Source organism: Protopterus annectens, chromosome 11.part0, assembly GCF_019279795.1.
Source record: "Protopterus annectens isolate FY-2018-M chromosome 11.part0, PAN1.0, whole genome shotgun sequence".
In the NCBI taxonomy this organism is placed as follows: Eukaryota; Metazoa; Chordata; order Ceratodontiformes; family Protopteridae; genus Protopterus; species Protopterus annectens.
The window spans coordinates 618,366,938-618,394,879 of record NC_056745.1 but is presented as its reverse complement, the minus strand read 5'-3'; the positions used below and the strand labels follow the sequence as shown (position 1 = coordinate 618,394,879).

Sequence of the window (27,942 nt, the reverse complement as noted above, 5' to 3'; positions counted from 1 at the left end):
AGAGCCAAAGATGATCCTGATTGCACCAGACTGGCCACGCCAGCACTGGTACCCAATCTTTAGGAGCTTAGCACAAGAACCACCCTGGATTTTGCCTCATATCCCACATCTGCTGACTCAGCACAACAAACAAATACTACACAGCCAGCTAAAGACCTTAAACCTAGCTGCATGGAAGATTCCTTAGCCAAGCACGCAATGCCTCTCTCCAAAGCTGTTACGGATGTCATTCTGGAGGCCAGAAGGCCTAGTACCAGGAAAGCCTATTCGGATAAATGGAAGAGATTCTGTGCCTGGAACCAAGCTCACAGCCTTGACCCTCTTGTCCCAAACATTCCTCAGATACTACAATACTTAGCTGAGATGCTGGACAAAGGACTCTCCTTCTCATCCATCAAGATCCACGCCTCTGCCATCTCTGCTCATTACAACATGGGTCCACCAATTTTCTCTAATCCTCTGTTAAAACAGTATCTCAGAGGGGCTAAAAACATAAGACCGCCCCGTAGAGCACCTACTCCAACTTGGGACCTCAATTTTGTTTTGGAGAAGCTAACTTTACCACCTCCATTTGAGCCAGCCAACACAGCAGAATTAAAAGTATATCTCTTGGAAAATTGCTCTGCTCCTGACAATAACATCAGCACGAAGAGTTTCAGAATTACAGGCACTAATGGCAGTGGAACCTTTCCTCATTTTCCACAAGGACAGGGTATCTTTAAGAACTAACCCTACTTTTATGCCAAAGGTGGTATCCAGTGTGGCTCTAAACCAAACTAGCCACCTGCCAACTTTTTATCCTAAACCACAGAATAAAGGGGAGAGACTACTGCACTCTTTGGACATTCACAGGCAGTTATGCTTCTACTTGGACAAAACCAAAGCTTTCAGAAAGTCTGAGCAATTATTGGTAGCATATGCTGCAGGAACACAGGGAAAAGCCATTTCAAAACAGACTATTTCAAAATGAATAGGACATTGTATACGTTTCTGCTACACATACCATGGAAAACTTGTTCCTAGCAGCATTAGATCTCACTCCACCAGGTCAATAGCCACTTCAACTGCCTACCTGAGGGGAGTACCTACCAAGGATATTTTGGAAGCAGCAACTTGGAGTTCTGTACATATCTTCACCAAGCATTACCATCTGCCTCTGTTCTCTAAATCCAGAGCTGGCTTCGCCGCTGCAGGGTCTTATTGCCACCCCTAATGCCTTATAGAACCAGCCACCCTTCCTCAGCTTTGGGATTCTACCCAAGTGTAATGACTGCAGCAGTGTAACACGATGAACATAGTACAGTTTTGTACCTACCATAAATGTAGATGTTCGAGTGTATACACTGCTGCAGTCCAGGTTATCCTCCCTCCTTCCCCTCTTACTAGCTGGTACGTACCAATGTCTTCTACCCTTACTACCTATAGGGAGTATTTGCTGGTAGCTGTAAGTTGTTTCTTGCTTTTCTTATGTATGTTTTATTAGCAATTGGAATTGCTTACCTATGTAGGGACACCTGACATCTGGGGCAAGAAAAACTGAAGAAAATGGCGTCGGCTGCATCTTATATACCCCTGTCGCACTGACGTCAGGGAGGAGGTGACAGCAACCGACGCTGGACCAAGACTTTGGAACTCAGGCCGGCTGGGGAACCGCCTGATGGCAGGATAACCCAAGTTTAATGACTGCAGCAGTGTACACACTCGAACATCTACATTTATGGTAGGTACAAAACTGTACTTTACTAGACGCTCCTTTGAATAAGGACTGTTTGGCACCAAAGCAGAAGAGGTTCTTAAAAAGATGGCAGAAAAAGGTAAGTCTGTGCAGACTGTCAAAGATTTTTTGCAAGTGCAACCCCCTAGATTCAGTAGGCGTTGCCCTTCCAAACACTGGTTCTTTCCAGCCCCCTCCAGGCCTTCTCAAACCAGACCCAGGGAAAACAGATCACCCAGACTACAGTCTGAGGGTATGCAGAGATCTAAGCAATGGAGTGCCCCCACCCCTAAAGCAGGGAGCAGTAAGCCTCCTCCTTACAGAAAAAGTTCACAATGACTTATTTACTCCACTTCCCAGCCCTGCCAAATTGCTTGTGCCCCTAGGAGGAAAACTTGCCCTTCATGCAAAAAACTGGATGTCCATCACTCAGGACCGGTGGGTCCTCAACATTGTATCCCAGGGGTACAAATTTTATTTCCATTCACTGCCAACCCCAAGAGGGTTCCCAGATCTTCCTCCCAACCAGTGGGCAGAGGCTCAAAACCAAGTACTTTCCCTGCTCAGTATCAGAACTATTCAGCCAGTTCCTGTAGAACAGAAGGGTCAAGGATTCTACTCCAGACTCTTTGTGGTACCCAGGAAAGAGGGCTCTTAGTGCAAAATCCTGGATCTTTCAGTTCTCAACACCTTCCTGGTGGTACCAAAATTCAAAATGCTTACCCTGCAACAGCTGCTTCCTATGCTAGCCAAGGACGCCTGGCTAGCAAACCTAGACTTAAAAGAAGCTTATCTGCACATCCCCATAAGGGAATCTTGCAGGAAATATCTACACTTCAGAGTAGGCTGTATGCATTATCAGTTCTCTGCACTTCCCTTTGGCTTATCTACTGCGGCCAGAGTATTCAGAAAATGCCTGGCTCCAGCTATTGCATACTGCAGGCAGAGAAATATCCAAATTTACCCGTACTTGGACAACTGCCTGATTTAGGCAGACTATCAGGAATTGCTGCTGCAGCATCTGACATTTGTGAAAAACCTTCTCACTTCCTTGGGGTACACCATCAATAAAAAGAAATCAAAACTGGCACCCAGTCAAAAGATTGTATTGCTGGGAGCAAGCTTGGACATAACTTCCCAGATGGCATTCCTCACTTCAGAAAAACAAGTCTATCTGACAGACTACTTAAAAAAAATGGCCACCAGAACCCAGCTATCTGCAAGAAAAATACTGCAAGCCCTAGGGTTCATGGCTTCATGTATACTGCTAATTCCATATGCAAGACTGCATATGAGGAAACTTCAGTGGTACTTAAAAAGTCTTTGGTGCCAATATTCTCAGGACCTGGAAACTGTCATTCCTATCATACCCTGTCTAAGGACAGAGTTCCTTTGGTGGGCAGAAGCATGCAACCACAACATGGGACTGCCTTTTACTCAACCCCACGCCACCCAGACCCTAACCACAGACACATCAGACTATGTCTGGGGGCACACATGGATGGCAAATACATTCAGGGCCACTGGAGCCCAAGTCAAATTCATCTGCACATCAACCAAAAAGAAATGCTAGCTATACAGAATGCACTGACAGCTTTCGGATCCCTACCCCTCCCAGGACAACTGCTAATAAAAACAGACAACACCACAGTTATGTGGTACATCAAGCAGGGGGAACCCATTCCTACCCACTCTGCAGGTTAGCCATGGCCCTGTGAAACATGGCCTTGGACATTCAAGTTCATCTGCAAGCTCACTTCCTGCCAGGCAAAGAAAACTCACTGGCAGGCGACTTAAGCAGAAATCCCCTAAACCCCCAAGAGTGGTAATTGGAGCCCAGCACCTTCATCCTTCTGATTCAGAGAAGGGGGACCCCAGAGGTGGATCTCTTGCCCTCCCCCTACAACCACCAGCTCAACAAATTCTGCACCAGAAATCCTCACAGCAGGGCCTGGAAAGTGGATGCCCTTTCTTTTTGGTCGGTGAATCTTTCAATCTGTGCCTTTCCCCCTCTGCCCCTTCTTTCAAGAGTATTACTCAAGATAAAACAAGACAGACCAAGGACAATTCTGATTGCCTCCGATTGGCCATGCCATCACTGGTACCCACTCCTGCACAGCCTGACACCGGTGCCACCCTGGCACCTACGCCAGAAACCAACCCTTCTCTCTCAGCAGGAGGGACATATTTTGCACCCAAAACTGCAAACCCTAAATCTTGCAGCCTGGCTTATCCCTTGAATTCTCTTTCCCAGCAACTCTAAGTAAGCAGGTGCTGGATGTCATTCTTGAAGCCAGAAGACCCAGTACAAGAAAATCCTATGCTGATAAGTGGAAAAGGTTCTGCTCATGGATTCAATCTAAAGGCGAGGACACAACACTGCCCTCCCTGCCTCTAATCCTGGATTACTTAGCAGATCTACTCCATCAGGGCCTGTCCTTCTACATTAAGATACATGCCTCAGCCATTTCTGCTCATTACAACACTGAGCCACCTCTCTTCTCACACCCTCTTATTAAACAGTTCCTGAGAGGGGCAAAAAATTTAAGGCCACCAAGGAGAGCACCCACCCCTGCTTGGGACCTTAACTTTGTACTGGAAAAGCTCATGCTTCCCCCCCTTTGTACCTGCTGCATCAGCAGAGTTAAATTCCTCTCTTGGAAAACAGCCTTGCTTTTAGCCATCACTTCAGCGTGTCTGAGCTACAAGCACTGATGGCTGTGGAACCCTTCATTATTTTCCATGCTGACAGGGTTTCCCTCAGGACTAACCCTTCCTTAATGCCTAAAGTGGTGTCCAGTGTGGCTCTCAACCAATCCATCCATTTGCCAACCTTCTTTCCTAATCCTCAAAATAAAGGGGAAAGGATCCTGCATTCCTTGGATGTGCACGGACAGCTCAGATTCTACCGTAATAGGACTAAGCCCTTCAGAAAATCTGGCCAGTTACTAGTCAGCTTTGCAACAGGGGCAAAGAGCAAGGCCATTTCAAAACAAACCATTTCCAAATGGATAGCACACTGCATCAATTTCTGCTACAAACACCATGGGCAACCAACCCCTCAGGGGGTCAGAACACATTCTACGAGGGCAACATCTACCTCTACAGCATTTCTCAGGGGAGTCCCTACCAGGGACATCCTGGAAGCTGCTGCCTGGAGTTCTGTAAACACCTTTACCAAGTATTACCACCTGCCTATCTTTTCGAAATCCAGGGCAGGTTTTGTTACAGCAGTCCTGCAAGGTATACTAGCCAGCCACAACTCTTCTTGACTGCCTCCACCCTTCTTCAGCTTTGGGAATCTACCAAAGTGTGATGACTGCAACAGTGAAACACGAAGAACATAGTACAGTTGTGTACACTTACCATAAATGTAGATGTTTGAGTGTATTCACTGTTGCAGTCCCGGTTTCCCTCCCTCCAGCCCCCTGGTTTTCTCTCTGTCTCTCTCTCTCCTCTCTGTGGCTGTTACTCACCCCTTCTGGAGTATTGGTATTTACTTTTTACTGGCGGTGTTTTCCCCACCACAACTTAGCTCACTATTTGGGGGGGCTCCTGACATTTGGGGCAAGAAAAACTAATGTAATGGCATCTGCTGTCTGTTTTTATACCCCTGACGACCTGATGTCAGTCCTGGAGTGACAGCATCCGATGCAGAAGTACTAAGTCTCTGGTATTCAGGCTGACTGAGGGCTACCTGCAGGCAGATAACCCAAGTGTGATAACTGCAACAGTGAATACACTCATATATCTACATTTATGGTAAGTGTACACAACTGCACTTTCCATTTCTTCAACAGCAACAACTGAGCACATGTACAGATTCTAAGCTGAATTTGGACTGTCACCTCCAGAGAGAGAGAGAGAGAGGGGGGGGGTAACAACAGCATAATTGTGTAGTAAATGCCTATTGGACCAAATTAAGTGTGTGAAGTAGACATGCAAAATGGAAAGCTATGTATGAGATTTTTATGAGACAGGTGTCCTTTTTTTTTTTTTTTTTTTTTTTTTTTTTTTTGTTAAGGAGAGTGTGGAATGTTGGGAAAGGGACATAGGCATGTCTGGGAAAGTGAGGAAGCATTTGCAAACAGACAAGACATATAAGACAAGAGACAGGGTTGGTGAAGGGCACAAAGAGAGGGTGAATAGCTTGGTTGGGGCACAGGTAGAGGAATCGAGGTCCCATGGATGTCAGGCACGGTAACAGAGTGACTCAAGTCCTCACCCATTGGACTGTCAGCACTGTTCCATCACTGTGCTTCTGGCTGCACTGGCTGACATCTGTTTCTATGGCCGGTCTGCCATACCAGGATGGAAAGCAGGCTCTGCATCCAGTGTAGTGTGCACCCATGGTCTGATACACAATCCTACACATCACACCTGGCAGCTCTGCTCAGGAGTTGAATGCACCTCCTTTGCCTCTGCTCCCAGAAGGGACCACAGGCCTGGCCTCTGGGGTAGAATTACCTGAGGGTCCAGGTAGGTTAGGGGCACTGGGCCTTGGTGCTTCAGCTGGTGGAGTGAGTGTAGGTGGATCACGGGGAACCAGCCTACCCTGCTGTACTGTACTAATAACATAAGTAAAATTAAAGTAAAAAATGAAGTAAAACATAAACCAAAATAAATGAAAATAATAAGTCATTATAAAAAGTTTTAAATAATATAATTAAGAACACAATGATAAATAAAAATGAAAAAGTATATTTGATGTTGTCAAGTGTTCATTTTATCCTTGACAGATGGTTTGGTTAAGATATCAGAACCATCTTGTCTGTTACCACAGCTCACGCCAGCCCAAAACTCTCAAGCTTCACCTCTGCCCAGAATCCCTCTCTCTGTTACCTTAGATCTCATTTGCCGCTTTCCGAAAAAGGTCACATCTAGCTACTATTTTTTTTCTTACAGTTTCTCTCTCTTTTCCCTTTTCATCTTTCTTTTTAGATTGTGTGTTTCTCTAAGTATCATCATTGATACTTTTCCCCTTTACACTTTTGTGCATTTCCCATTATCATTGCTGATAGATTCCCCCTCTCTAGTATTCTTTTTCTCATCCCGTTACACGCTTGTCTATTTCTATGACTATCATCACTGATAGTCCCTTTTTCCTTCCATCATAAAATAAAAAATATAAGTAAAAATAGTATCTTTTCTAGGCTTGCTTTCCCTTTCTTTGTGGAGTGATATTTCTTTAGCAAATTTTTTCTAGCTATTTTGCCTGCTTTGACATGGCTGAGAAGGGTAATCGCCCTCTGGTTTCAAAAAAGAATTTTTGCAGAGGCCTAAGTCCCCTTCCATTTTGTCCATCTGCTCCACCAAAAATCTTCCAGAGCTTGATGTGGAGAGGCTAGTGAATAAAATTTTGTGGGCTAGAGGGCTTTCAGGCCCCACTTTGGTACAGGCCCCTTAGGGTCTAGGTACTGAAACTTCCTTTACACCATTAACTTCTCCTCCTCTAACCTTTTTGGAGGTCTTTGAGTCCTCTGTTCTGGATCTCCCGGTGCAGACTGTACTGGCTTTGGAGTTGTTCGCTTCTTCAGAGCTGGTAGTTACCCTGAGTTCTTCAGTGGTTTCTGAGCCAGAGACCTCCCAGAGCTGTGGCTACCCTGCTGGTTCCAGGGGGCATGTCTTGACTCCAGGTTTTTTGGAGATGTCCCTGCTCCTCAAAGCTTTGACTTGAGTTAGTTTGGATCTGGCTTTGGTCTCAAGGGTTGGTTCTTATGAGCGGAGAGTGACCCTGGTTCCAAGGCAGTGTTTCTCCGTTCTGGGCTCCCTTCCCTCTTGGGGGGGGGGCTTTGAGTCTATGCAGAGGGTTATTTCTCTTGAAGAGACTCAGTCATCACCTTCCCTCTTGGAACAGGTACCTTACTCTAATTCAGTTATTCCTCCTGCCTCTCCACAGAGGCAGCAGGTGCTGAAGGCTTGGGTATCACTCTCACAGGTACTGTCATCTTCTGATACCTCCCCAGATTATCTCCTTGAGGAGTTCCCTCAGAAGTGCAAGAGGAAGCATTTGGAATCCCCCCAGGAATCAGTCACCGAAGACACAGATTTCAATGAGGGGGAATGGTCCCCATGGTCACCCACTGAAGATGTCTCATTCTGAGCTATCTTGGAAATTTTAAAACCCAGGGGTGGCTGGAAGTCCCAAAACCCTTCCTCTGAGAAATCTGTTTACCTGTAGGCTTTCAGCATCTGCCTGTCTACCTCTTGGGTGATACCGCCCACTGATGAACTCAAGCAGTTGATTTATCAGTGGGTGTGGAAGCCTCCAAACACCATCAAGCCCATCCCCAAAAGACCAGATAAAATACTTTCTGCACCCAAAGATGAAACAGTTCTGGGCTAAGAGGTTGACAGTAGATGCTATGGTCAAAGCGGCCACCACTAAAAAGGAACTTGATGAGGAGAGTTCCTCTGTCCATCCTCCCAACCAGCAGTCTTAGTCCATGGACAGATTTGGGAAGTGGGTCTACACTTCATTCACCTTCGCCATAAGGTCCTTGAATTTTTTGGCACATTTCACCAGACTCCAATGGGATATGATTAATGAGTTGTCAGACACCCTGGCAGGAGCTGTAGCTGAGAAAGTGGTTTCCCAGTTAGCCACCCTGGAGTCTGTGTCCACTTCGTCCATGAGGCTGATCGCTCATACAGCCAAAGGAATATCTAAAGTAGCGGGTACAGGTGTAGCCTTAAGGAGACACTCCCGGATACACCTGTGTGACTTTGCAAAACCATTCAAGTCTTCCTTCATCAGTGCTTCTTTTGAAAGAACATTCTTGTTTGGCCCTAAAGTAAAAGACTTTATCCAGGTGTGAGAAGGATGGTAAGACCCTTTCTGCTCTGGGAGTACATTTCACCACCCTCCAAAGGTCCTTCTCTAGGAACCAGAGGAGCAGTGGAAAAATGTGGTTCAGGAAATGTCAGGGGTCTATCCAAGACACACGTGGAGGGAGTTTCCCCAGGGGCAGAGGAAGGAACCAAAATGGAAGATGCAGCCCTCATGGCAGACGTAGTCCACAAAGCTAGGGCTTCAGGGATTTCTTCCCAGGCAAGCCCTTTCAGGGTTCCTGAAGGGAAGCCCTATTGTCTATCTCTGGAGGCAGTCGGGGGATGTTTATCCTTGCACCTAAACCCCTGGCTAAACTTAAAAGATTCCTGGGTGCAGCTGATCATATCCAGAGGTTATATCACCTACCCCTGTTCACAAGAAAATCTCTGATAATACCACCCAATTAGAGGGTTTCATTAGTGCAAGCAATTCAGGAACTGCTGGACAACTGAGTCATCCGACAAGTCCTGCCAGACCAAGAAGGCTCCAGAACCTACTCAAAATTCTTTTTAGTGCCAAAAATAGAGGGGACTGGAGACCAACTTTGGATCTCAGTGTACTGAACAAATCTGTTTGACAAACAAAGTTCTGGATGGTTGTTGTACAGTCTTTTCTCCCCTTTCTGAAGAAAGACAACTGGATGTGCTCAATAGGCCTTCAGGATGCATATCACCGTATAAAAATGAACAAATGCTCCAGAAGGTTCCTTCAATTCCAGCTGGGAGCCAGTCATTACCAATTCAGAGTACTGCCCTTTGGACTCACCATAGCCCCCAGGGGTGTTCACCAAATGCATGCAGTAGTAGTAGCTCACTTGAAACTGCATGGGTTTCGAGTGTTTCCGTACTTGGACAACTAGCTCATAACCACTTTGAACAAGCATCAATTAAGAGTAGCCAGAGACTACACTCTCAATATTTGTGCCCATCTTGGAATTGCTGTCAATCTAGAAAAGTCGCATTTAACCTCGACACAAAATTTGGAATTCATAGGGGCAATACTGAATTCTCAAATAGTAATAGCATCTCTTCCCCCAGAATGACATCCGAGAATTGTGGTTCAGATTCAGAAGTTAATTCACAGAAAGAAAGTTCCAGTGTGATTAGTCTTGCAAGCTGGTAGGATCTATGGCAGCTTCTATAACTCTAGTACTGTTAGCCAGGTTATATATGAGAATTCTGCAATGGCTACTAGCTTCCCAGTGGTCTATCCTTCACTACCCACTGTTAGTCCAAATGTTGATCACCAACCATTGCAAAATGGATGATCGTTGGTGGATGGATTCTGAGCAAATTCTTCATGGGCGTCCCTTTTTTCCAGAGTCCATGGCCATAGTGACCATGGACGCCTCCTCCCCCGGTACCTCTAATTCACAAATTTTTACAAAAAGCACTCTGTTGAAAAGTATGGTAATCCTCATTTCTCCCTTTTGGCCTTCACAGATTTGGTTCACCTTCTTTTGGCCTTACTTGATTCATCAGCCTTGGATTCTGGACCCAATGCCAGATGATCTGTCCCATCCAGACAGTCTTGTTCACCAAAACATTTTGAACCTCAAGCTGACTGAGTGGTTCCTCCAGTTCCATTAATTGCCAGGCATCCTAATATGTTCTCTCTAGTATATCACATTCTTTTGTCAGCTCATAAACCTTCTACTAGAAAACTATATTTAAGCAAGTGTAAGAGATTTATGATATGGGTCCATGAAAAGCAAATTGATCCCTTTTCTGCTTCAGTAGAGCATGTTTTAGATTTCTTAGCATCTCTGTTCAACACTTGGGCTTTTCCATCCACCATCAAACTGTAATTGGCTATGATTTCTAATTTTCAGAATGGTTCAGAAGAGCATTCTTTAGCCTCTCACAGACTTTGTAAATCGTACTTAAGAGGCACACTTTTGTTAAAACCCCTGTACAAAGATCGACCCCTTCTTGGGACCTGAACGTAGTACTACAGGCAGTAATACATTCCCCCTTTGGACCATCTGTGGAATGCGATCTGAAGTTTTTATCTTGGAAGACACTTTTTTTGATAGACATTACTTCAGCCAGAAGAATTTCAGAAATCCAGGCCTTATCGTCTGAACTTCCTTACCTAGTTTTCTGTAAGGATAGGGTATTTTTACAAAGGAACCCCTCCTTCCTGCCCAAGGTAGTATCTGAGGCTAACATTAACCAGACTATTAATTTATCAGTCTTCTTTCCTAATCATTCTAACAAAGGAGAATACTCCCTATATTTACTAGACATCCATAGACAATTACATTTCTATCTTCACAGAACAAAACATACAAGACAATCAAGTCAATCGTTTGTTTCTTTTTCCAGTGCAAATTTGGGCAAGGCAGTCAGCAAGATTACCCTCTTTAAGTGGCTGAAAGACTGCATTTCATTCATTTATGATAAAATAAATTAATCTTGCCTAAACCTGTCAAAGCACATTCTACAAGGTCTATAGCCACTTCAGTGGTCTTCCAGTCTAAGGCTTCAGTGGATGACATATGTGCAGCAGCTACTTCGGCTTCTTCCCATACGTTTATTACTCGTTACAAACTGGTCTTGGTCTCTAGGGGAAGATTATCCTTTGGCTTGAAGGTGCTCAGAAATATCCCTCCATGAGTCCACCAAGGTTTTAGGTAGCTGGGGACTCTGTCGCATCCATCAAGGATAAAATGAATATTGAAAACTTCAGATAAAGAAGTTATGTACTCACCGTAACATTCCATTTGTGTTGTCTATCTTCACTTATCCTTGAATTCTCCCCTCCATCCCCCCACCTCAAAGATTTTTTGGTGGAGTGGATCACATGTACTTGAACTGTTATGTTTTTCAAACACAGTGGATAAGGCTTCCATCTGGTTTACTTCCTGTATGTGTGTGTATGTATATATATATATATATATATATATATATATATATATATATATATATATATATATGGTTCCGTTTAAGCGAATTGAAATATGCTAAAGCATAAAATCACGACACTGTAAAGCGAGAATCGAGAATGCAATATACTGAATAGCACCAGACAACGCAACGGCACACACACATATCGAAATAAATCCCGAATAAACCCCAAACACTTCATTAAAGTAGAAGTATCCCTTATGTCCAAAATAATAAATAAATAAGGTATCTGCAGCAAAACAACCGTCGTGCAGGAAAACGAAATACAAACACGTCCTGAACTGAAACCTTCAATACCACGTCCACTCGTACTACTGATCAATCTGCACAGTAGTAAACATAACATCCCGTAGTCCTCATACTTTCAATAATCTTGCAAGATTATTGAAAGTATGAGGACTACGGGATGTTATGTTTACTGTGCAGATGATCAGTAGTCGTGAATGAGTTTCAGTTCAGAGGACGTTTGTATTTCCTGCGACAATTATTATTGTTATTATTTGAACATAAATACTTCTAATGAAGTGTTTGGGGTTGTCGAGATTTATTCGATATGTGTGTGCCGTGTCTGGTGCTATTCGTATATTGCATTCTCGGGATTCGCACTTACAGTGATTTTCATATTTCAATTGGCGTTCTAAGCGAGGAACTATATATATATATATATATATATATATATATATATATATATATATATATATACATATATATATATATATATACATACATATATATATATATATATACATACATATATATATATATACATACATATATATATATATATATATGTATAGATATAAATGTATATATGTTTCATATATTTACATACTTTCTGCAAACTTGATCTGAGGTAATTGAGAGAGAGGGATTCTGAGTAGAGGTGAAGCTCGAGAGTTTTTGGCTGGTATGAGCTGTGGTAACAGCCGAGTCGGTTCCTATGTTGGAAACAAACCATCTGTCATAGATAAATGAAGATAGAGACAACACAGATGGAACATTATGGTGAGTGCATAACTTCATTTTAACAATGAAGCAATATAAAATTATACATAATAAACAAAACATAAGCGATACCAAGTAATATGATACGAAATATGATTATGTAAATAATATAATAATAAAAATAATACAAAATAAAAAATCCATAAAAAAAGAAGAGAAGGGGTGGTGTGAGAGAAAAAAAGAACATTAGTAACTTCACAGATAATATACAAAGCTTTCTACAATTAATTTATTCTATTCTGTTACATTTTACTTTTAGCAATACCAACTGCTAAGAAGTTTATTACTTGAAATACTACATTGATGTTCTTCATGTTTCACTGTTGCAGTCATCACATTTGGGTTATCTGCTTGCAGTAGCCCTCAGTCGGCCTGATTAACAAAGTCTTGGGTCCTGCGTCGGTTGCTGTCTCTTCTTCCATGACGTCAGGTCGTCAGGGGTATAAAACATGCAGCCAACGCCATTACATCAGTCTTTCTTGCCGTGCGGTGCCCAAAGCAGAAGCAGTTCACAAGTGCCGGTCGGCCGACTCCTGAAATTTTCATTTTCGAGTTTCAGAACCAAAGTCTTCAACTAAAAGCTAAATACCCCATTAGGGAAACTTTTTCTTGCTGTTAACCGATGTCAGTAAAAGTAAATAATTGCATTACTTGTGGAAAGCAAATACCTCATAAAGATTTTCATTCGTACTGTATTCCTTGCTTAGGCCCTGACCACAACGTACCTTGCTGTCGGTTTTGTGTCTTATTTAAACTACAAACTATCCATCACCTGTATATTTACGCTTCTAAATATTTTGGTGCTCGGTTCAGTTATCCTGATATGTCTTCGGTCAGCCATCCGACTACTGACATTCCGAAAAAAATGAAAAAATAAAGACAAAGACAGGCCGCCTAGGTCCAAAGCTGCCGACGACACTTCTCTTAAGCCAGTCATCAGTTCGCCGGTACTCAGTGAGGTGCTTTCACAGCCCCTGATACCCGCTACTTCTGATTTGCAGGCCTCTACCGAGACCCATTCGGAGTCCGGTATGCTGCGAGATGCTTTAACTGTGGATCCTGCGGATGTCTCTACCTTGGATGGGTCCGGAGCCGCTGTGCAGTTACCAGCTTCTGAGGGTGTATTCAGGCCTACTGACTTGTGGATTAAACCAACACCATCTTCTCCTTCAAGGCCTAAATCTCGAACCATGCCTAGAAAACTGACGCCCAGACTGCATGGTCAGGCCTCTATGCCTAAAAAACAAATTATAAGAATGGCTGAAGATCTTATTACTTTAATCAGGGGAAGCCAGCCTTCCCCCTCTAAGAGACCTAGGACTGAGTTTGTTTATGATACTTCTGACCAGGATTCTGAATTTTCTGTTTCCTCTGATGACCAGTATTTACCTTTATCTACCTATGAGGATTCTGATGCTGAAGACTCTATTCCCCCCCCCCCCCCCCAAGAGGATTTCTTCTTTGGTGAAACCTTGCATACTCTCAGGGAGCATTTTCATTGGGAAAGTTAGGATTTCTCTGATTCTAAAAAGAGGCTTAGGGATTTCTTACTACTGCCCGCAGCACAGGCCTTTAGCCATACCTCCTGTACTAGACATAGTTAATGATGCATTTGCAGATTCTTGACCCCTGACTCTCTACCTCCTACTCCCAGAAAACCTGATAGATATTACAGGGTCCCTGACTCTCACAAGTTCCTTTTAAAAAATCCTACTGCGGATTCTGAGACCATTTCACAGGGGCCCAAGGGCATTAAAGCTACTACTGCCAAAAGTCCTTCCCCCTCTGTTAAAGACTCTAGGGTGCTGGATAGATTGGGTAAGAAGGTATACACTTCTGCAACTCTGGCCATTAGGGCCTTAAACTGCCAGTTTCATATGTTAAAGTATCAGTAGCATATTACTGGATTGCTTAAATAGAAAATTATGTTGATTCCTGATTGTGCTGAAAGTAAGGATTTACAGGATTTAGTGCATTCAGCTGAACAAGTTGGAAAACATACTTTGCAATGTGGTTTTGATTCTCTAGAGGCATCTTGCAGGGCTGCTGTAACTGGGTCTGTACTTAGAAGGCATGCTTGGCTTAAGGAGCAATCCCTACCTGATCATGTTAAAGCCAAATTACTGGATGCTCCCTTAAACCAGGACAACCTGTTTGGCAACAAGGCAGAAGATGTTCTTAAAAAGATGGAAGAAAAAGCTAAATCTATGCAAAATGTTAAAGATTTTTTTACAAGTGCAACCTCCAAGATTTAGTAGGCATTGGCCTTCCAAGAACTGGTCCTTTCCTGCCTCTTCCAGACCTTGTCAGTCCAAACCCATATTCAGCAGAGCTCCCAGGCTGCAGTCCCAGGGTACGCACAGGATTAAGCAGTGGGGGCCTCCACTTCCAAATCTGGGAGTAATAAAACTCCCCCTATAGTAAACTGTCCCAATGACTTCTTTTTAAAACATCCAAGCACTTATCAACTGACTGCCCCTTTGGGGGGAAAGATTGCTCTTCATGCAGTGAACTGGGAACTCATTACCCAGGACAAATGGGTTTTAAATACAGTGTCCCAGGGATACAGATTTCACTTCCACACGTTGCCAACACCAAGCGGGTGGCCATATCTACCACCAGATCAGTGGGCAGAGGCTCAAGAGCAAGTACTCTCTCTCTCTCTCTCTCTTAAGCATGGGGGCTATTCAGTTGGTACCAGAAGAGGAAAAGGGACAAGGTTTCTACTCAAGACTTTTCCTGGTACCCAGAAAAGACAATTCATGACGCCCTATCCTGGACCTGTGTATTCTAAACACCTTTTTGGTGATTCCAAAATTCAAGATGCTGACTCTTCACCAGTTGCTTCCTGTGCTAGGCAAAGATGCCTGGTTGGCAACACTAGATTTAAAAGAGGCATACCTGCACATCACAATCAGGGAATCTTGCAGAAGACACCTACCCTTCAAAGCAGGCTACATGCACTATCAATTCTCTGCACTGCCCTTTGGCTTATCTACTGCGCCCAGGGTATTCACAAAGTGCCTAGCTCCAGTTATTGCATTTTGCAGGCAAAGAAATATTCAAATATACCCATACCTGGACGATTGTCTAATTCAGGCCTTTGTACAAAGGGTGTTAACTTGTCTGGGATACACCATAAACGAAAAGAAATCACACCTGGTACCCTGTCAACAAATTATATTCTTGGGAGCGAGCTTGAATATAACGTCCCAGATGGCTTTCCTCACTCCAGTGAAACAAATTCATTTGACGACCTACTTCAAACAGGTGGCCACAAAAACCCTGCTGTCTGCAAGGCAAATACTGCAAGCCTTGGGGTACATGGTCTCCTGCATTCTTCGAATTCCATATGCAAGACTGCATATGAGGAAACTACAGTGGTATCTAAAAAGCCTATGGTGTCAACATTCTCAGGATCCAGAAGCAGTGATTCCTATCATACCTTGCCTACCCCAAGCGTTCCTTTGGTGGGCAGAAGCTTGCCACCAAAACAAAGGACTACCATTCCATCTACCCCCTGCCACCCAAATCCTAACAACAGATGCATCAGACTATGCGTGGGGGGCCCACCTGGCAGGGAAGTGCATTCAGGGCAAATGGAACCCAAGTCAAATGCACCTGCATATCAATCAAAAAGAAATGTTAGCTGTACAGAATGCTCTTACAGCCTTCAAGGACCACTTTCTTCCAGGACAACTAATAGTAAAGACAGACAACACCACTGTTATGTTGTACATAAACAAGCAGGGGGGGTACACATTCTTACCCCCTCTGCAGACTAGCCATGGCATTGTGGAACACAGCCTTGAGCTACCAAGTGCATCTACAAGCTCAATTCCTGCCAGGGAAATGAAATACATTGGCAGACAGACTAAGCAGAAAACTCATGGACCCACACGAGTGGAAACTGGAATCAAGGATTTTCAACATGTTGACAAGCAAATGGGGAAGCTCAGATATAGACCTTTTTACCTCCCCGCAGAACTATCAACTGGACAAAATTTGCACAAGGACTCCACACAAACAAGCTTGGAAAGTGGATGCTCTGTCCTTCAGCTGGAAAAACCTACCAGTTTATGCCTTCCCTCCTCTACTTCTGCTCTCCAAAGTACTAATAGAGATCAAACAGGACAAACCAAGGACGATTTTGATTGCACCAGACTGGCCACGCCAACACTGGTACCCCCTCTTGCACAGTGTGTCACGGTTGGCTCCATGGCACCTGCCTCAGATTCCTTTCCTGTTGTCTCAGCAGGAGAATCAGAGTCTGCACCCTCAGCTTCAAACACTGAACCAAGCAGCCTGACTAATTACCTAATCTCTCCTTTCCCTTCCCTCAGTAAACCAGTGATGGATGTCATTTTAGAGGCAAGGAGGCCTAGTACTAGAAAATATTATGCTGAAAAATGGAAAAGATTATGTGCCTGGAACCAATCTCAAGGGATGAGCACAGCAGCGCCCAATTTACCTCAGATTTTACAATACTTAACTGTGATGCTTCACAAAGGCCTGTCTTTTTCCTCCATCAAAATTCACGCCTCAGCCATTTCAGCTCATTGTAACACAGAACCTCCCCTCTTCTCTCATCCACTGCTCAAGCAGTTCCTCAGAGGGGCCAAAAATTTAAGACCACCCAGGAGAGCTCCAACCCCAGCCTGGGACTTTAACTATGTCTTGGAGAAACTCACTCTTCCTCCTTTCGAGACAGCTGCTACTGCAGATTTTAAATTTCTTTCTTGGAAAACAGCTTTCCTTTTAGCAATCACTTCAGCAAGAAGGGTATCTGAATTACAGGCCCTTAAGGCAGTGGAGCCTTTCATCATCTTTCATGCGGACATGGTGTCCCTCAAAACCAATCCATCCTTCATGCCCAAGGTGGTATCCAGTGTGGCTCTTAATCAGTCCATTCATTTGCCAGCCTTCTTTCCTAATCCACAGAACAAAGGGGAAAGGATACTGCACTCCTTAGATGTGCACAGACAACTTAGATTCTACTTGGACAGGACTAAACCTCAAAGGAAAGCTGAACAACTGCTAGTGGCATTTGCTGCAGGAGCAGAGGGGAAGGCTATTTCAAAGTAAACCATTTCTAAATGGATAGACCAATGCATTCATTTCTGCTATAAGCACCATGGGAAACCTATCCCACAGGGGCTCATACCCCACTCAACCAGGGCTGCATCTACCTCTACAGCCTTTCTCAGAGGCGTCCCTACCAGGCACATCCTAGAAGCTGCTACCTGGAGTTCTGTACATACTTTCACCAACCATTATCATTATCAATTTTCACTAAATCCAGAGGTGGCTTTGCCACTGCAGTCTTGCAGGGCTTTCTAGCTGGTCCTAATGCTATCTGAATTCCTCCTCCCAACCTTAGCTTTGAGAATCTATCCAAATGTGATGATTGCAACAGTGAAACACGAAGAACATAGTACAGTTGTGTACACTTACTATAAATGTAGATGTTCGAGTGTATTCACTGTTGCAGTCCTGGTTACCATGCCTCCAGCCCCCTAACTTCTTTTGGCTATACCTCTACTTTCCTTTACTATGCTTAAAAGCTTTTTGGTGTATTTTCTTTTTTGTTGGAGGTATATCCTTGTATATTTATATATTTATTGCTTTCCATTAGGGATGCACATGACATCTGGGGCAAGAAAAACTGATGAAATGGCGTCAGCTGCATGTTTTATACCCCCGATTACCTGACGTCACGGAAGAAGAGACAGCAACCAACGCAGGACCCAAGACTTTGTTAATCAGGTCGACTAAGGGCTACTGCAAGCAGATAACCCAAATGTGATGTCTGCAACAGGGAATACACTCGAACATCTACATTTATGGTAAATGTACACAAGTGTACATGTTCTTTGTGTTTCACTGTTGCAGTCAGTACATTTGGGTAATCTGCTGGCAGGTTGCTCTCATTTGGCCTGAATTCCAAAGTCTTGGGTCCTGTGTCGGTTGCTGTCTTCTCTTCCATGACGTCAGGTCGTCAGGGGTATAAAACATGCAGCTGATGCCATTTTCTTCAGTCTTTCTTGCTGCGCGGTGCCCGAAGCAGAAGCATTTCGCAAGTGCCGGTCAGCCGACTACTGAAATATTCGAGTTTGAGTTTCAGAACCGAAGTCTTCAATAAAGCTAAGTACCCCGTTGGGGAAACTCTTTTCTTGCTTTTTACAGATGTCAGAAAAAGTTAATAATTGTATTGCTTGTGTAAAGCAAATACCTCATAAGGATTTCCATTTATACTGTATTCCTTGCCTAGGCCCTGATCACAATGTGCCTGGCTGTCAGTTTTGTGCTAGATTTAACCAATGCACTATTAAGCGTTGGCATATTTTTGCATCTAAGTATTTTAGAAACAGATTTAACTACCCAGAGATGTCGTTGGATAGCAATCCGACTACCGGAGTACATAAAAAATGCAAAGAAAAGGACAGAGAAAGGCAGTCGAGATCCAAAACCGACGACGAAGCTTCTCCTAAGCCAGTCACTGGTTCACCAGTACTCAGTGAGGCACTTTTGCAGACCCTGATACCCGCTACCTTCGAGTCGCAGGCCTCTACTGACACCCATGTGGAGTCCGGCATGCCGCATGATACTCAAGGTACTGGACCGATGGATTTATCTCCCTCAGATGGGTCCGGAGCCGCTGAGCAGGCACCAGTTTCTGAGGGTGTATTCAGACCTCAACATTTTTATATCAAACCGACGAAAGCTGCAAAACCAATGGCAAAGACACCTTCTAAAACAAAAAAAAGATGCCTGAGCCACGTGCACAGGCCTCTATGCCTAAAAAACAGATGAACAAAATGGCTGAAGACCTTCTGATCAGCAATTATCTTTACCTCCCTATGAGGATTCTGATGCTGAGGAGTCTATTCCATCTGCATCTCCTCCTGAGGATTATTCATTTGCAGAAACCTTGCATACTGTGAGGGGGCATTTTCACTGGGAGAGTCAAGACTTCTCAGAATCAAAAAAGAGGCTCAGGGGTTTCCTCCTTCTCCCTCAGCACAAGCCTTTAGCCATTCCCCCTGTGTTAGACATTGTGGATGATGTTTTTTCAGAGTCAAGCCTGACCCCTGACTCTTTACCTCCGGCTCCCAGTAAGCCTGACAGGTATTACAGGGTCCCTGACTCATAAATTTTTATTTAGAAGCCCTGCTGCTGATCCTGAAACTATTTCACAGGGCCCAAAGGGAGTTAAGGCCTCAACAGCAAAAAACCCTACCCCCTCTGACAGAGATTCAATGGCGCTGGACAGATGGGGAAAAAAGGTTTATACATCTGCAACCTTGGCAATCAGGGCCTTAAACTGTCAATTTCATATACTTAAGTACCAACAACATGTTATGGGATTGCTGAAACAGAAAATGATGTTGATTTCAGAATGTGCAGAAAATAAGGAATTGCAGGAATTATTGCATGCAGCTGAACAAGTTGGAAAGCATACTTTCCAATGTGGTTTTGATTCTTTAGAGGCCTCCTGCAGGGCCGCAGTTACTGGATCTGTGATTAGGAGGCATGCCTGGTAAAGGAACAAAATTTGCCTGATCATGTTAAAGCTAAATTGCTAGATGCACCTTTACAGCATGATTCTCTGTTTGGTATTAAGGCAAAAGAGGTTTTAAAGAAAATGGAAGACAAAGCTAAGTCTATGCAAACTGTTAAAGATTTCTTACAAGTGCAGCCACCTAGATTCAGTAGACACTGGCCTACAAAAAATTGGTCCTTTCCTGTGTCAGACAGAGCTCAAAGGGGCAAATCCAGATGCCCTAAGGGTTCCAGGTACCAGGCTCAAGACTCATACAGGTCAAAGCAATGGGGCGCATCCACCTCCAAATCTGGAGGAGATAAAGAGCAAACCTTCAGAAAGCAATCCTAACGATTTCCCTCTGCCTACACCAAGCACTTATCTTTTGGCAGCACCCATAGGGGGGAAATTAGCACTTTTTGCTCAAAATTGGCAGTTAATAACACAGGGTTGCATCCCTCATGGAAGTGGGGGCCATTCAGAGAGTACCAGAACAGGAAAAAGGACAAGGTTTTTACTCAAGACTGTTCTTGGTACCCAGAAAGGACAAGGACAAGGCATGGCGGCCAATACTGGATTTATCGATTTTGAACACTTAACCTGGAAATTCCAAAATTCAAAATGCTCACTTTGCAATGGCTTCTGCCCATGCTTGCCAAGAATTCTTAGCTGGTGACTTTAGACTTAAAAGAGGCATACCTGCATGTCCCAATAAGACCGTCCTGCAGAAGATAACTCAGGTTCAAGGCTGGCTTAATGCATTACCAAATGTCCTTCATGGATGCATCTGCAGTCATAACAACTGGGTTGTCCTGTCGTCAGGCAGCCCTTCAGTCGGCCGGATTCCAAAGTCCGGGTCCGGCTTCGGCTGATGTCGCACTTCACCCGACGTCATCTCTGTTGGTCTTCGGGTATAAAGGCATCAGCCGACGCCATTTTCCTCAGTCTTTCTTGCCGCGTGGCGCCCGAAGCAGAAGCTGTTCGCAAGTGCGGTCGGTCGGATCCAGAGATTACTTCTACGAATACTACTTGAAGACTTCTAAAGCTAAGTACCCCGTTGGGGACTCTTTCTTGCCTCAGCCGATGTCAGAAAAAGTTAATAATTGTTTAACCTGTGGGAAACAAATACCTCATAAAGATTTCCACTCTTATTGTCTGCCTTGTTTAGGCCCAGCTCACGACGTAGCAGCCTGTTCGGCCTGTGCTTCATTCAACCGACGAACTCTTAGGCGTCGGTCGGAGTTTGCTGAACAGTTTTTCGGTTCTGATTTTGCGTATATTATGCCGTCGGATCCTCCGACTACCCAAACTGCTAAAAACGCAAAGATAAAGACCGACACTGGCGTCCGCGGTTTCGCCGAAACCATGGTTAAGCAAACATGAGTGTCTCGGTTTCGGCGAAACCGAAAACTGATCAAAGTACAGCTGAATCTATCACTACCACTGAGGCCCCTGCTACTTCTCTTGAATCGGCCTCAGAAATTTTATCCACTACGGTGGTTGCCACTGACTTATCAGACACTATTCCCTTGGATGTCTCTACCCCAGCACGTGGTGCTGCTAGGCCTCAGCAGCCATGTCCATTAAGGCCTTTGCCAGGGCTAAAGCAGCCAAAACTACTAAAACAGTGCCTGCTAAACCCCCTACAACCAGGCCCTCTTCTAGTTCACAAATGCTTACTCTGGCAGAAGATTTAATTTCATTAATTAGGGATCTCAATCTCACCCAGACAGGGCCTCTCAGCCCCAGAGAAGAGACCTAGGGCAGAGCCCCGAGCCTGTGTCCTCTGATGATTCTGCCGATGAATCAGACATAACAGACCAGCCAGAGGCTCCTTTCTCCAATTATGAAGACTCAGATGCTGAAGAATCCATTCCAGCTGCTTCCCCACCAGAAGAATTCTCCTTTGGGAAACCTTACATGCCATGCGAGAGCAGTTCCAATGGCAGCAGCAGGATTTCTCAGACTCCAGAAAAGACTTAGGACCTTTCTGCACCTTCCACAGCACAGGCCCTTAGCTATACCTCCTGTCCTCTCTGTGGTGGACGATGCCTTCAATGATGTCTGCTCTGCACCAGATTCTTTACCTCCAGCCCCTGCCAAACCAGACAGATTTTACAGGGTACCAGACACTCATCACCACCTTTACAAGGCCCCACTTGCAGACCCGAAACTATATCCCAGGGTCCCAGGGCAGTAGCCTCGACCACAGCTAAAACCCTATTCCTTCTGAAAGGGAAGCCAGGTCATTAGACAGATGGGGCAAAAAGTCTACACCTCAGCTACTCTCTCAGCTAGAGCTTTAAACTGTCAGTTTCACATGATACAATACCAAGAGTTTATGTTTGATCAGTTAACAAAAAAGCTATCCTCTGATGACTCTATTGATAAGAAATATGTATTAGAAATGGTAAATAACATACAACAGGTTAGTAACCATTCCTTAAAATGTGGCTATGATGCACTGGAGGCTTCATTTAGATCAGCCATGACTGGCACAGTGATAAGAAGACATGCATGGCTAAAGGAACAAGCCTTACCGGATCATGTTAAATCTAAGTTATTAGATGCTCCTATGGATAAGACCAGCTTGTTTGGTACACCTGCCCAGCAGGTAATGAAGAAAATGGAAGAAAAGGCAAAATCTGTTCAAACGGTTAAAGATTTCTTGCAGGTTCAACCCCCAAGGTTTAGCAGGAACTGGCCTGCCAAAAATTGGTCCTTTCCTGACTCCACAAGATCCCAAAGGGGCAGGAATAGACGTTCCAGAGGCAGAAACCAATCCAGAGGAGGTGCCTACAGAGGACGACAGTGGCAAGGTAACAACAGAGGCACAGACACAACCACTGCCACTACAACAACACAACCACAGTGACTTACCTCTAAACCCGCCTACCAGGGAACAAATAGCAGCTCCATTAGGCGGCAAATTAACCTTATTTTCAAAGAACTGGCACTATATCACAAAAGACAAGTGGATTTTACAAACCATAGATCAAGGTTACGGTTCCACTTCCACACTTTACCAGTCAAAAGAGGAATGCCAAATCTACCTCCAAATCAAAAAACAGAGGCTCTACAACAGATAATGCAATTAGCGAACATGAGAGCTGTGGAAAGAGTGCCAACAACAGAACAAGGAAAGGGATTCTACTCCAGACTATTCCTAGTTCCAAGAAAGGAAAAAAGTTGGAGACCTATTCTCGACCTGTCCACCTTAAATACATACATCATTGTCCCAAAATTCAAAATGCTGACCCTACAGCAACTTCTTCCCATGCTGGGCAAGGAGTGTTGGCTGGTAACTCTAGATCTCAAGGAGGCATACCTGCACGTCCCCATTCGACCAATCTGCAGAAGATACCTCAGATTTCTTGCAGGATCAGAGCATTATCAATTCTCAGCATTGCCCTTTGGCTTATCTACTGCGCCCAGAGTATTCACAAAATGCCTGGCATCAGTAATCGCCCACTGCAGACTACAGGGAATTCAAATTTACCCATACCTGGATGACTGCCTGCTACAAGGGGACAACAAAAGCAAGCTGACAACAGATTTACAAAGGGTCATTTACTTGCTACAAGCACTGGGATACACAGTCAATTTACAAAAATCAAGGCTGATACCATCCCAAACAAGGACATTCTTGGGCGCGGAACTGGACACAGTAAGACAAATGGCATTCCTAACTGCAGAAAAACAAAAAGAACTCCCTCTTTACTTCTTGGCTCTAACAAAACAGAACAAGTTAACAGCAAGAAAAGTACTGCAGGCCTTGGGCTTCATGGCATCATGCATAATCTTGGTCCCACATGCCAGACTACATATGAGAAAACTACAGTGGTACCTAAAGAATTTATGGTCCCAACACAGGCACAGCCTAGAAACAGAAATTCCAATAATTCCATGCTTAAAACAGGAGTTCCTATGGTGGGCTCAAGCATGCCAGTCAAACCCAGGTCTACCCTTTCGCAGATGTCAAGCAAACCAGACCATCACAACAGACGCTTCAGACCTAGGATGGGGGGCCCACATGCTGGACAAATGCGTGCAAGGATTGTGGACGCAGGATCAACTTCACCTGCACATCAACCTAAAATAAATGCTGGCAGTAAAACTGGCAATCCAAAAGTTCAGACCATTTCTCAAAGAGGGCCAATTGATGATAAGGACAGACAACACCACAGTCATGTGGTACATCAACAAACAGGGAGGCACTCATTCATACCCCCTATGCAGAATGACTTTGGAGCTGTGGAACCTGGCACTCAGCTACAACATCCAGTTACAGGCAATATTTGTACCGGGAAAGGAGAATACTCTAGCAGACATATTAAGCAGAACCACATCGGATGCCCACGAATGGATGCTACACCCGGACATCTTCAAGACCATCTCAAAGAAATGGGGAATGCTTCAGATAGATCTATTCGCTTCCCCTCTCAATCACCAGCTCAAAAAATTCTGCACAAGGACATTCCACCCACTGGCATGGAAAGTGGATTCGCTCTCCTTCAGCTGGAAAGGCCTAACAGCATATGCATTCCCACCTCTTCCCTTGATACACAAGGTATTACTAAAAATCAAGGAAGAACGTCCAAGGATAATCCTGATAGCTCCAAACTGGCCAAGACAACACTGGTACCCACTGCTGAGGAGCATGTCTCGAAACAATATGTGGCCAATACCGCTGATGCCTTTGATGTTAACTCAGAACAACTACAGCATCATGCATCCAAACCTAAAACGTTGCAACTGACTGCATGGAACATCACATAGCAGCAGCTAATCCAGAACTTTCCCAAAGAGTTAAAGATATTATTCTTGAAGCCCGCAGACCTTCAACAAGAAGGAACTATGCAGGAAAATGGAAAAGGTTTGTCATTTGGAGTACTGAAAGAGGAAAAGATGTGTCAAACATAGATATGCCTAACATTCTGGAGTATTTGGCAGAACTTCTACATACAGGCCTGTCCTACTCCTCCATCAAGATACATGCATCAGCTATATCAGCAGAATACAGCTTTGATCCACCTGTCTTTTCACATCCTTTACTCAGGCAATTCCTCAGAGGAATCAAGAATGTAAAACCTCCAAGGAAACCACCATTGCCAGCTTGGGACTTGAACTTTGTGCTAGAAAAGTTGACACTATCACCTTTTGAACCAGCAGCAACAGCAGACCTACAGCATCTATCGTGGAAAACTGCTTTCCTACTGGCAATAACCTCAGCCAGGAGGGTTTCTGAACTTCAGGCCCTAATGGCAGTACAGCCCTTCCTGATCTTCCACCAAGATAGAGTGTCCATGAGGACTAATCCTACATTTATGCCTAAGGTGGTATCCAGAGTGTCTTTAAACCAGGCAATCCACCTACCTACCTTCTTTCCCAACCCACAAAACAGAGGGGAAAGAATACTGCATACCTTGGATGTACATAGACAGCTACGCTACTACCTGGACAGAACAAAAGTAGCAGAAAAACTGACCAGCTTTTTGTAGCCTATGCAACAGGAAGGGAAGGAAAAGCTATTTCCAAACAGACAATCTCCAAATGGATAGGAAATTGCATACGATTCTGTTACTCCTTCCATGGAAAACCAATTCCACAGAACATAAGACCTCATTCTACAAGGGCAACAGCCACTACCACAGCATTCTTACGAGGAGTGGCAACCAAAGACATTATTGAGGCGGCTACTTGGACCTCCGTGCATACATTTGCCAAGCATTATAATTTGCCTCTATATTCCAGATCCCGAGCAGGGTTTGCCACTGCTGTACTGCAAGGGATCCTAAACGCACCATAATCTAGTTTTCCTCCTCCCCTAGTTGGCTATGGTATTCTACCCAGTTGTTATGACTGCAGATGCATCCATGAAGGACATAGTACAGTTTTGTACCTACCATAAATGTAGATGTCCGAACTGGATAGCATCTGCAGTCAGGATTACCCTCCCTCCTTCCCCTCTGTGGTACTCCTAGGGTGTTTACCCTCCTAATAGCTAGCTGGTGGGGGGAGTCTTTTATGGTGTATTTGTTTGTATATATGTACATACATGCTTATTTTTGTGTTTACCTCTATCTTTTGGAAACATTGGCATTTATCCAAATTTTAGCCTTCAAGAGGGCAACTGGCATCTGGGGCAAGAAACACTGAGGAAAATGGCGTCGGCTGATGCCTTTATACCCGAAGACCAACAGAGATGACGTCGGGTGAAGTGCGACATCAGCCGAAGCCGGACCCGGACTTTGGAATCCGGCCGACTGAAGGGCTGCCTGACGACAGGACAACCCAGTTGTTATGACTGCAGATGCTATCCAGTTCGGACATCTACATTTATGGTAGGTACAAAACTGTACTTTCTCTGCACTGCCCTTTGGCTTATCTACTGCGCCCAGGGTCTTTACAAAGTGCCTGGCACCAGTAATTGCATTTTGCAGACAAAGAAGTATTCAGATATATCCTTAATTGGACGACTGTCTCATTCAAGCAGAGAACAAGAACACTGTTCTACGACACCTGGCATTTGTGAAAAGGCTTCAAGCATGCCTAGGGTACACAATAAATGAAAAGAAATCACAACTGGTACCCTCTCAAAAGATAACATTCCTGGGTGCAAGCTTGCATACAACTGCCCAGATGACTTACCTCACGCCAGACAAACAAAGGCAACTGACTACTTACTTCAAACTGATGGCAACAAAAACCCAGTCTTCTGCAAGACAAATTCTGCAGGCTCTGGGCTTCAATGCATCCTTCATCCTACCTATTCCATATGCAAGACTGCATATGAGGAAACTTCAATGGTACCTAAAACGTTTGTGGAGTCAACATTCACACAGTCTGGAAACAATGATTCCTCTCATCCCCTGCCTGCAACAGGAGTTTCTATGGTGGGCAAAGGCCTGTCACCAGAACATAGGATGGCCCTTCACTCTACCCCCTGCTAGCCAAACCTTAACAACAGACGCATCAGATTATGCCTGGAGGGCCCACATGGCAGGAAGATGCATTCAGGGCATATGGACACCAAATCAAATGCCTCTACATATCAACCAGAAAGAGATGCTAGCTGTTCAGAATGCCCTGACAGCCTTCAAGGACTTACTTCATCCAGGACAACTACTGATAAAGATGGACAACACCACAGTCATGTGGTATATAAACAAGCAAGGGGGCACACACTCATACCCCCTTTGCAGATTAGCCATGGCACTGTGGGACTCAGCTTTGACCTACCAAATAAATCTTCAAGCTCAATTCCTGACAGGAAAACAGAACACTCTGGCAGATGACTTAAGCAGAAACCTTATGGATCCTCATGAGTGGAAACTAAATCCACAAGTATTCAGCATGCTAAAAGAGAAATGGGGATCCCAGACATAGATCTATTTGCCTCTCCTCAGAATTATCAATTGAAAATATTCTGCACAAGGACTTATCACAGACAAGCATGGAAAGTGGATGCCCTATCCTTCAGTTGGAAAAACCTGTCAGTTTACGCCTTTCCTCCTCTGCCTCTTCTACCCAAGGTCCTCCTAAAAGTCAGACTAGAGAAACCAAAGATGATATTAATTGCCCCGGACTGGCCCCTCCAATACTGGTACCCAATCCTAAGGAACTTGTCTCAATATCCAGCTTGGACCTTGCCTCAAAGACCACAACTGCTGTCCCAGCAAAACAATCGGATCCTGCACAACCAACTACAGACTTTGAACCAGGCAGCATGGCTAATCATGTAATCATACGAATGACACCTCTCAGTAAAGCTGTGATGGATGTCATTTTGGAAGCCAGAAGGCCTAGTACTAGAAAATCTTATGCTGACAAATGGAAGAGATTATGTGCTTGGAATCAAGCACAAGGAACTGATACAGCAGAACCACATATTCCTCAGATATTACAATACTTAACTGAGATGCTTGACAAAGGCCTA

The 27,942-nt window shown here is 44.3% G+C and overlaps 1 protein-coding gene across 6 annotated transcripts in view; it reads left to right on the top strand.

The window, feature by feature from the left end:
• Nucleotides 1–27,942, top strand: part of PHF21B (PHD finger protein 21B) — a 2,393,713-nt gene that overhangs the window by 1,319,533 nt on the left and 1,046,238 nt on the right. The window lies entirely within an intron of this gene.